This window comes from Cervus canadensis, chromosome 33 (assembly GCF_019320065.1).
Source record: "Cervus canadensis isolate Bull #8, Minnesota chromosome 33, ASM1932006v1, whole genome shotgun sequence".
Lineage (NCBI taxonomy): Eukaryota > Metazoa > Chordata > Mammalia > Artiodactyla > Cervidae > Cervus > Cervus canadensis.
This window is the reverse complement of record NC_057418.1, coordinates 36213831-36225376: the sequence shown is the minus strand read 5'-3', so window position 1 is coordinate 36225376 and position 11546 is coordinate 36213831.

Genomic DNA, 11546 nt, shown 5'->3' with positions numbered 1-11546 from the left:
GCTCCAACGCTCTTGTCTGCAGGTGACCCTCTGAGATACAAATGAGTGAGAAAGGCAAAGGCGCGGTTTCCTGGCAGGTCTGTTCAAACTGACATGTGCCTTTCCACACAGCCTTTTACATGTGGGTATGTTACATACACATAGTCCTTTTCTCACTTCCCTAATGTGGATGCTATGCTTACCACCTTTTAATTTACTAACTTCACTTAATAAATCCTGATCATTTTTCTGACGGTTACATAAACATTCTGCCTCTGTTTTTAGCTCCTATGTAGTATTCTCTTTAAGGGTGTTCACAGCTATTCTTTGTAATTAGGCTCTGATCTATTTACATTTGTTTTGTCTGTTATGGAAGTTACTCATACCAGTGGTTGAAAATCAAAAGAAAGGGGGAAATGCTAAAAGTATCTACATCCTCCCTACTCTCCTAGGCCTCACCTGTTACCATACCCTACTGAAAGTGAAAGTCACTTGGTCCTGTCTGACTCTTTGGGACCCCATGGACTATACAGTCCATGGAGTTCTCCAGGCCAGAGTACTGGAGTGGGTAGGCTTTCCCTTCTCCAGTGAATCTTCCCAACCCAGGGATTGAACCAAGGTCTCCCCCAGCTATTAATTAAGTTTGTTTTTAGTTTTTTTTTTTTAGTTCTTCTGGTTCTTTTTAACTCCAAACAACATATACCCTGACCCATCAACCATAAAAAAATCTTTTCAAAGAATAAAAATTCATCTTTTCTTTCAACTACCAGTTTTAAAAATTACATACTTTTACTAATAGTGGAAGATTTTGTGAGTTTTAAATTATTTACCTAAGTTATTATTTATAAATTTACATATTACCTATTGGCTCTCTGCAAAGGTAGATGAGGAAGTTAGTGTATCTATACTCTTTTCCACCCATGTTATTAGTTCAAGTTTTATTTTTATATCATCAAGAACTTGCATTCCCTTCTGTACTTATAATTACATTTCAAACTTTGTCTGTAATTGATGGAAAACAGTCAGCAGCATTCACAGTATTCGGGGTATATCAGGTCTGTAGGCAGAGCCCATATACCCTTCAGATGAACCTTTTCTGCCCCCGGGCCAGCCTCCAGCTTTGGCTTTTTTCGCCACCAGAGCCTGGTCTGCCTGCACTGGGAGAAGGCCTGAGGTGCCAGGGGATTTGTACCTCCTGAGAGTGCCTGCAATCACAGACAGTGAACAGGTGAGGAACCCCAGCTCTGTCACCCCTGGGGGCAGGAGATACATCTCAGGTGTGTCCACTAGCTCCCAGTGTTCAGGTTCACGTTCTAGTTAAATGGAAACAGGCTTTATGAGTTTCCTTCACCGCCTGGTCCGGTGTCCCTACTCTCTGGTGTTTCCTGGGATCCCCTCCCAAGGCCCTCAAGCCAAGACAGTCCCGCCAGACTGAGTCGTGCGAAGCAGACACAGGGATGGGGTCTGGAATTCGGTTCCTCATCAGTCAGATGGCAGCGAGGACCCACCGTGGTGATAAGCGGGGTGATGGTAACCCTGGAAAGGTACCACAGCTTCGCGGTTGTGACCAAGCGGGAAGGGGGTGCATGGGTGGGGGTACTGACTTGTGCAATCCCTCCTACATTCGGGGAAGTGGGAGCAATGGTAATTTTAAAGACTGTGGAGTCAGTTTGCTTTTTTCTTTTAATAATAGAAAAATGCAGAAGGAAGAATACGACAGCCAACCATCAGCCCAGAGTGTGTGCCCATGAAATCACTTTGGTAGCTTGAAGCCACTATGGTAGAAAACACTAAGGAAATGGGCAAGTACATAAGTTAGAGCTTAAGGGAAAAAACCAGTTGTTAAACACTTCCTAGCACATTTCCCTTCCCTTCACTGGGCTTCCTGAGTCTGAGGATTTATTGTGGTTGTTGTTGTAAAGTCTCGAAGTCGTGTCCCACTCTTTGCAACCCCGTGGACTGCAGTACACCAGGCTGCCCTGTCCTTCACCATCTCCCAGAGTTTTCTCAAACTCTTGTCCATTGAGTCAGTGATGCCATCGCCTCACCCTCTGCTGCCCCCTTCTCCTCCTCCTTTTCCTGAGGATTTCAACTGCTTGTTAATTCTCAAGGCCTCCTGGCCTTTCTAAGCCTCAGTTTCCTCAGCGATAGAGCATTAACCTACCTCACAGAATTCTGTCATTTAAAATAACATAGACGAGGATCTGGTCTGTTGGCGGGGGCGAGATGAACGTGGGCAGAGGGAACCTGCAGGCAGTGGGTAGGCCACGGTACACATCGTTATTTGGCCTCGGCAGGTCGGCAGCTGAAGTTCCTGTTTCAGCTGAGCTGCGCTTCTCCATTTCGATTCTTTTAGCAGCTTTCGAAGATAACCTTCTAAGTCACTAGGGTATAATTTCAATTGCTGCTGCTGCTGCATCGCTTCAGTCGTGTGTGACTCTGTGCGACCCCACAGACGGCAGCCCACCAGGCTCCGCTGTCCCTGGGATTCTCCAGGCAAGAACACTGGAGTGGGTTGCCATTTCCTTCTCCAATGCATGAAAGTGAGAAGTGAAAGTGAAGTCGCTCAGTCGTGTCCATCTCTTTGCGACCCCACGGACTACAACCTACCAGGCTCCTCCCTCCCTCCCTCCTCCATGGGATTTTCCAGGCAAGAGTACTGGAGTGGGGTGCCATTGCCTTCTCCGAATTTCAATTACTACTCTATCAAAAAAGTTAATATAACTCCTCACTTGCTCCCAGGGAGTCATTTATACAGTGGGGGAATTTACCTTAAAAATGTACGGGTGTTTCCTGTCATAAAGTCCATAGAGTGGAAGCTCTGTTAAAATATTCATTTCCTTCAGCACTTTAATGCAGAAAATGTCACTATTTATAATTTGTAAACGTGGGATTTTTAATGTTGTTGTTCAGTCGATAAGTTGTGCCGACTTTTTGCGACCCCATGAATCGCAGCACACCAGCCTTCCCGGCTTACTTTCATAATTAAAGGAAACATACTATTACGTTTTCTAAATATCCCAAATAACCCTTAAATTAAGCACAAAGAAATGGGAAATGCATTCTTACTTGACTTGGGAGATAAGAGAGCTATTCATGTATTAATTTTCATATCACCAAAATTGATGGATTAAAGGCTAAAAAATATTTGAAATAATAAAAAAGATGCCCTTAGATGTGGCAATTATGTGCTCACATTTAGCTGATTCTTGTACTTACTAATTTAGCTTCCCTGTTCTGTTTAAGAAAACCAGTGCACAGTTGATGAGTTTGCATTGTTTAATTCACCTCCTTATAAGAGTTATTTAATTTATCATAATTTTCACAGCTTTACTGAGAAATAATTCACATATCATACACTCATCCATTTAAATCATACAAGTCAATGATTTTAGTACATCTGCAGAGTTGTGCAACATCACCACATCCTAATTTTAGAATATTTCTGTCCTCCCTAAAGGAAACCCTCACCCATGAGCAGTCACTCTCCACCCCACCAGCAGCCCCAGGCAACTGCTGATCTACTTCAGGTTTCTGCATTTAGCCTACTCTGGTCAGTTTCTACAGATGGAGTCACCTTTTGTGCCAGGCTTATTGCTCTTAGTGTGATGCTCTCAAGGTTCATCCATGTTGTGGCTTGAATCTGTACTTCATTTCCTATTACTATTAATATGCAGTAATATTGCATTGCATGGTTATAACTTGTTTATCTATTCATCAGTCGGTGGACGTTTGGATTGCTTCCTAGTTTGGGCTATTATGAAAAACACTGCTATAAACACTCATGTACAAGTCTTTGTGTGAACATGTATTATTCACTGTATTTCTTACTGACACCTAAAAATAAAGATAATGTGACCAAAAAAAAAGTGAAAAAGGACCTTGGGCTCAGAAGTGCAGAAGTGAGGGTGCAGAGGGACTTCCCTGGTGGTTCAGTGATTAAAACTTTGGGCTTCCACTGCAGGAGTCACGAGTTCAATCCCTGGTCAGGGCAGTTCCACCTGCTGCGATGTGGTCAAAAAAACAAACAAACTGAGCGTGCAGACAAGATGGACTTGAGAGATGTGAATATGTTATAGAAACAAACCCTTTAATTAGATTTTGATAATAAATTCAGGAGCTGGACTAGGGGAAATGCCTTCTGATTTCCTACTTGCATATTCTTGGCATAGAAAGTCACTGTTTGTTTAATATTAAAACACTGAAAATGTATACTGACTCATGGGGCCCCTCTTTCCATCTGCACTTGGGAGTATTCATGCTTTCATTCTCAAGGTCAGCCATCCTGTGCTTGAAAAGAGTCAGGATAGTTTAGACAGAGGTGGGGGGTAAGTACAGTGCTTCGTGACCTGTGAGCTCTTATAAATGTTTCATAGATTGTGCGAAAGACACTGATGTCCTGGGAAAGGGAAGCCGGGCTTCCCCTCCCGGCATGTTCATCACGTTACTGAAGCTACTTCATTCATTATTTCAATGAGGATTTACTAACCAGTTTTGTGTCATGGTTAAAAGTATGGACTTTTAAGCCATGTTGAGTTCAAATCCTCTTACTAGTTGAGCTAACTGGGGCGTTCCTTAATCTCGCTGTGCCTTGGTTTCTGATTTGTAAACAGGGTCAAAGTCTCCATATGTGGGCATATGTATAGAGGGATTGCTTAGATCATATTGAAGGTCTGAAACACAGAAATCACGATAAGAATATTAACTATTATTAGTTGTTATATACAGCCTCATGACATTTTTATTTCCATGATTTGTTATTGTTTAGTCACGAAGTCATGTCAGACTCTTTGCGAACCCATGGACTGTAGCCCACCAGGCTCCTCTGTTCCGTGGGATTTCCCAGGCAAGAATACTGGAGTGGGTGCCCATTTCCTTCCTCTGGTTCTTCCCAGCCCGGGGATCGAACCCACATTTCCTGCCTTAGCAAGTGGATTCTATGGCTCGGAGCCACCAGGGCGGCCCCCTTTTCCATGATCCTCTGAGCTGATTTTTTGTGTTTGTTGTTTTTAGCTCATTTTACGGATGAGACAAGAAATACTCAAGAGAAGGTAAGCAGCTTGCCCACAGTCATACGGCAGCAACGATGAACAATTCAAGTCTACCTGGCTTGCACGATACTTTATGGAAATACTCCTCTCAATATTTATATAACGGAACTTAATTAAATCAAATGGAATTAAAGAACTAGAGGAAAAATGGTTGGATGAAGAAGCTGCGGCGTGCAGGCAATAGGGAAGGCGCTTCTACCACTCACAGCCACTAGGGGGCGGCGTGCCCCAGAACAACTTGCAAGGATCCCATTTTTCATTTTCATTAATCACTCAAAGATATGATAGCTAATCGTATCATGGGGAGTTAATGGACTCCCCACTTAGTTGATGGCTTCTAATTAGATATCCTTCAGTCCTGAGAACAATATGAAAGTGGTTTTCTTCTACCCCAGGACTTCTCTGAGGTTTTTTAATTTAGCTTTATAATGCTTAGCCCTCCTTATGAATTTAATTATCTTGTTGCTAAGTGCATGTCTACACATAAGTGGTTGATACAAAAAGCCATCGCTATGGTACCCTATCAGTGTATAGTACATTCAAACCTTGGAAACTTGCATTCTTTGTGTTTCAGAAGCTTTTTGAAGAGCTGAGATTTTTAAAAATTACTGTAAATTGTTGTTACCATTTTGATTCATTATTTTAACCCATTAGTTAAATACCTTTGATGCTGAAGTTCAGAATTTGATCACTATATCAGAGCTATGATTAATTAATTAAAACCATTAGATGTAACTGAAGGAAATAGAATTTAATACTATTATAGAAATTAGGTGGCACTAGTGGTAAAGAGAAATCTGTATGCAGGTCAAGAAGCAAGAGTTAGAACCAGACATGGAACAATGGACTGGTTCCAAATTGGGAAAGGAGTACGTCAAGGCAGTATATCGTCACCTTGCTTGTTTAATTTATATGCAGAGTACATCATGCAAAATGCCAGAATGGATGAAACACAAGCTGAGATTAAGATTGCAGGGAGAAATATCAATGACCTCAGATATGTGGATGACACCACCCTTATGGCAGAAGGTGAAGAGAAACTAAAGAGCCTCTTGATGGAAGTGAAAGAGGAGAGTGAAAAAGCTGGCTTAAAGCTCAACATTCAGAAAACTAAGATCATGGCATCTGGTCCCATCACTTCATGGCATATAGATGGGGAAACAAGAAACAATGGAAACAGTGAGAGACTTTTTTGAGCTCCAAAATCACTCCAGATGGTGACTGCAACCCTGAAGTTAAAAGACACTTGCTCCTTGGAAGAAAAGCTATGACCAACCCAGACAGCATATTAAAAAGCAGACATATTACTTTACCGACAAAGGTCCGTATAGTCAAAGCTATGGTTTTTCCAGTGATCATGTATGGATGTGAGAGTTGAACCATAAAGAAAGACCAGCACCAAAGTATTGATGCTTTTGAACTGTGGTGTTGGAGAAGACTCTTGAGAGTCCCTTGGACTGCAAGGAGATCCAACCAGTCCATCCTAAAGGAGATCAGTCCTGGGTGTTCATTGGAAGGACTGATGCTGAAGCTGAAACTCCAATACTTTGGCCACCTGATGGGAAGAATTGACTCACTGGAAAAGACCTGACTTATTGGAAAAGACCTGACTCATTGGAAAAGACCCTGATGCTGGGAAAGATTGAAGGCAGGAGGAGAAGGGGACAACAGAGGATGAGATGGTTGGATGGCATCACTGACTCGATGGACATGAGTTTGAGCAAGCTCCGGGAGTTGGTGATGGACAGGGAGGCCTGGTGTGCTGCAGTCCATGGGGTCACAGAGAGTCGGACACAACTGAGCTACTGAACTGAACTGAGTGTTAAAGAACCCACCTACCAATGCAGGAGACATAAGAGATCCTGGTTCTATTCCTGGGTCAGAAAGATCCCCTGGAGGAGGAAAGGGCAACCCACTCCAGTATTCTTGCCTGGAGAATCCCATGGACAGAGGAGCCCGGCGGGTTACAGTCTGTGGGGTCACAAAGGGTCAGACATGACTGAGATCATGCATGTGCATGCGTGTGTGCACACACACACACACAGAGAAATTGATACTATTATAAGTCCAAAATGGATGTGAATTTATTTTCTAAACATGGGTGAGACAGAAAATTAGGCTGATTAAATTGATGAATCTAAAAAATACACAAGAAGACTAACATATACACAACATCCAAAGATCAGGATATACTCACTGAAAGAAATCCTAGCCTCTTAAAATATCCCTCATATATATATATATGTGTCTATATACATATACCAACCTCTTCTTTTTGCTTTTGCCTTTTCTTATACTCCTGACTCTAAAATAGTGGTTCTCAACTGGCGATTTTGCTCTCCTCGGGGACATCTGCAAACATTCTGGTTGATGAGGAGAGGGCTCCCTGCTCCTGGGGTCCCGTGGGTGGAGGCCAGGGACGCTGTGAAACATCCTTCAGTGCCCAGAGCACCCCACAGCAAAGCATTGTCAGGATCAGAGCATCAGTCAAGCCCGTGTTGAGACATCACATTGCAGAATAACACCCTAACCTCAGTGTGATGTAACTGCAAGTGACCGACCTTGTGACCTTTGTAAGTTTTCCGGTCCAGGTTAAATGCCTTTTGCCTCTTAACACAAGCCCCCTTCCTCACCGGCTGAAGCCACTGCCAGCTGTTAGTAGCTTTGTGTTCAGAACCCGATGAAACTTTGCCCAGTGAGACTCTAAAGCCAAAAGGAAGCAAAATAATTTTGCTTTTAACAGAAAAATGTATGTGGAACAAGTTATTTTTTAAAATAGAAAGGTATTCACATTCATTTTATTATAAGAAACTTTAAGGAAAATGTTACAGCTTTAAGAAAGGCCACTTCAAGTTGCTCTGAGAGCCTTAGACGGAAGATCTGCTTCCTCTGTGACTTTGCTAAGTCAGCAAAGTATCCGCGTCTTAACCGCCGACAGCATATCAAGTGCCGGAGGGTTCTGGTTTTGGTTTTCAACTTAAAACTTACAGAATGTGACAGACCCATTTACCCAGACTTAGCAATGGTCACCATTTTGTTGTATTAACTGTATCACTGTATCCATCACCTATCAGTGTCTATCTATATATTGATCAGTTCATTGATCTGTTCGGAATCATTTGAGAGTGAGTAGCAGATACTGGGTCCCTTTACCCTCAAACACTTCACTGTGGACTTGCTGAGAATAAGAACTTTTCCCCACACGGTAGAGAGATTCTCATCAGGAAACTGACCACTGTTACCATACGACTGTCAGCTGGCATGCTGGTGGGGTGAGGGGTGGGCCGTCCTAATTCCTAACATTTGCAGATCTCCGTGGTGTATGGCTCACTGGGGCTGGTTTTAAGTTACCAACAGCAACAACCAGTTTGCAGGATTCCTCAATGTTTCACAATGAGCCGTGAGCCAGCCAGGCCCCTCCTCACTGGTTTCTACTGTTGATGGTCAAACTTTCCAGCTGCTTCGAGCATATCCCCAGCAGCAGACGTTATTCCCAGCTCAGGATTCAGTCCGCAGTCATCACTGCTCAAGTCCCCTCGCTCTCCCATTATCCAGAGTGGCTCCAGCCTTTCTGGTCTGTCATGACATCGCTGTGTTTGAAGAGCACCGGTTAGATCTTCTGTAGAATGTCCTTTAATTAGAATTCATGACGTCTTAGATTTAGATGATGCATTTTTGGCAAGAACACCACGTAAGTGCTGTATCCTCAATTCATCATGTTAAAAGCATTTGGTGTCAGTTTGTCCCATCACTGGTGATGCAAAGTTTGGTCACTTGGAGCGGTGGTCTGAGTGTTCATGTCTTCCCCCCCAAATGCATACATTGCAATCCTGACCCCATTGTGATGGGGCTGGGGGGTGGGCCTTTGGGAGGTAACAGGAGCCATGCCTCACAGGAGACCTGAGGGAGCTCTCCAGCTCTTCCTGCCCTGCAGAGACAGCTGGGAGACACACGCAGTCCACCAGGCGTGGGAGAGGATCTCACCAGGCGCTGACCCTGCTGCCCTCATCCCGAGAAAGTGTCGTTGATGAGCAGCCAATCGACGGGACTTTGTCACGGCTGCCTGACCTCTTGGTTAAGTGGTGTTTATGAGGTTTTCCATTGTCAAACCGTTGTGTTTGCCCTTGCAACTAATAAGCATTTCACGAGGCTACACAGTGCAAATATCGTCATTCAACTTTTTAAAATTTATTTAGTTTTAGTTGGAGGATAACTGCTTTACAATACTGCGTTGGTCTCTGCCCCACGCCAACGTGAATCTTCCGTAGGTACACACGCACCCCCTCGCTCTCGAGACCCCCTCCCCCTGTAGGTCGTCACAGAGCACCCGGACTGAGCTCCCCGTCCCCCCGCTGTCTGTCTCACACGTGGTAATGTCTGCTCTTCTTTCCCTTCGTCCCACCCTGTCTTCCCCCACACCCCATGTCCACACGTCTGCTCTCCACGTCTGCATCTCCACCGCGGCCCTGCAGATACGTTCATCAGTACCATCTATCTAGATAGATGTGTTCATACACAATCCTTGTCTTTCTCCTTCTGACTTACTTCACTCTGTATAAGAGGTTCTAGGTTCGTCCACCTCGTTAGAACCGACTCAAATACGTTTCCTTTTTACGGCAGGGTAATATCCATTGTCTATATGTACCACAGCTTCTTTATCCGTCCCGTCATTATACTTTTCCTAATCTTAGCGTCTGGGAGCCATCCCCCAAAAGGGCCCCCACCTCTGGCCCTAATATCCTCCCTCGCTGCGCAGGAAGCGTCTGGGTGTGCAGCCAAGGCGCTGGGGAACCGGGGAGGTTCGACGCTGGGGCTGGGTCCCAGAGGAGGCGCGGCCTCCTACCTCGCTCTCTGGGGTCTCTGGCTCTACAGAAGCCAGAAAGTCGTGCCCCCAAAATAGGTGAGAATGATAATCTGATATTTTCAAAGAAATGAACGTGAAAATTAGTCAAGGGGAACCACACAACCTCACGTGTAGGGTGCTCTCCTACACACACCCCTCAAGGGCAACACGGACTCCAATAGGCAGAGACGCTCCGGCGTCGGTGAGGAAGGAGGAAGATTTCTCCCCTCGCCTGGCAACAGCTCAGCCAATGAGAGACTCTCACGACTCAGCCAATGAGCAGCCGCTCTACTCCAACTAACTTCCTCTAGGGGACTTTCTGTCTACTGCAGTCCCCACTTCCCTTTCCCTCTAGAAGAGTTCTCTCTCCTTTGCTTTCCTGGGCTTGCATGTGGTTCACCATAGCTGCCTGTCTCAAATAGCAAGCCTTTGCTGCTCTTGAGTAAACTGGTTTTGTTGGTAAAATAATTGGCCGTTTTATTGTTTCAGATTAACAGCAGACATAAAGAATGGCATAAGATATAGAAAGCAAGATGTGTCAGATTTAGAAAACTCAGACAAGAAGTGATAAACTCAGTGAAGAATTAAAAATGTGTATGTGTTAAAACAATAACCCAAAGGCAAACGAACAGAACTAATAATGCATTAAGAGAAAGAAGTGAGAAAAAAATACATATTGAAAGATATGTAAGGAGGCCAGGATAATGGGTACCCGAAGTTATCCACAAACTAAACCCCCAGAGCCTGTGTGTATGTTCCTTGTCTAGCAGAGGTGATTAAATTAGAGATCTCACAACATCCTGAATCAGTTGCGTGAGTTTAATCTAATCACTAGGCTTCCCAGGTGGTGCAGTGATAAAGAATCTGCCTGCAGTGCAGGAGATGTGGGTTTGATCCCTGGGTTGGGAAGATGCCCTGGAGGAGGAAATGGCCACCCACTCCAGGATTCTTGCCTGGAGAATTCCATGGACAGAGGGGCCTCATGGGCTACAGTTCATGGAGTCACAAAAGACTTGGTCATAACTTCACTACTGAGTGACTGAGCACAGTCTAATCACACACATCCTTAAAGGTGGAGAATTTTTTCTGACTGTGGTGAGAAAGATGCAAATATGGCAGAAGTGAGAAGTAAACAGAAGTCCTAGCAGAACAGGTGCACAAAAGGGTGAAGAAGATACCTGTTTATCCTGGAACAGAATGATAGGGTGATTCCAGAGAGCCTAACATAGTAACCACCCAGTATCTTGATAGGCCTGGTCATTTGAAAACAGCAATTGGTTTTGTTTTTAAACATAATTCTTTTCGTGAGCCTAAGAAGAAATGATAGAAGACTACTAAATTCTTAACTCTAGGAAAAGCAAACATTGGACAAGAAAGAAAGAAGAAATAGAATAATGGTATACAACATGTCTCATGGGGAAAAGTACTTATATTTTGGTATAAGGTAAATTAGCATTGTTTTAATTCTTACTGCATGGCAGAAAAGAGGAAAATTTGGGAAGATGATTAAATAAGCCATTAAATCTTTATCTTCCATTATTGGGTGACCACGGAGAATGTCTTAGAGTGATCCAGGGAGAGATGTAAGTATAAACACAGTCAGAATGAGGAAGGTAAGTATCTGCAGAAACAGCAAGAGAAGTTGAAAGAGGCTGCTTCTGGGAACTATTGAT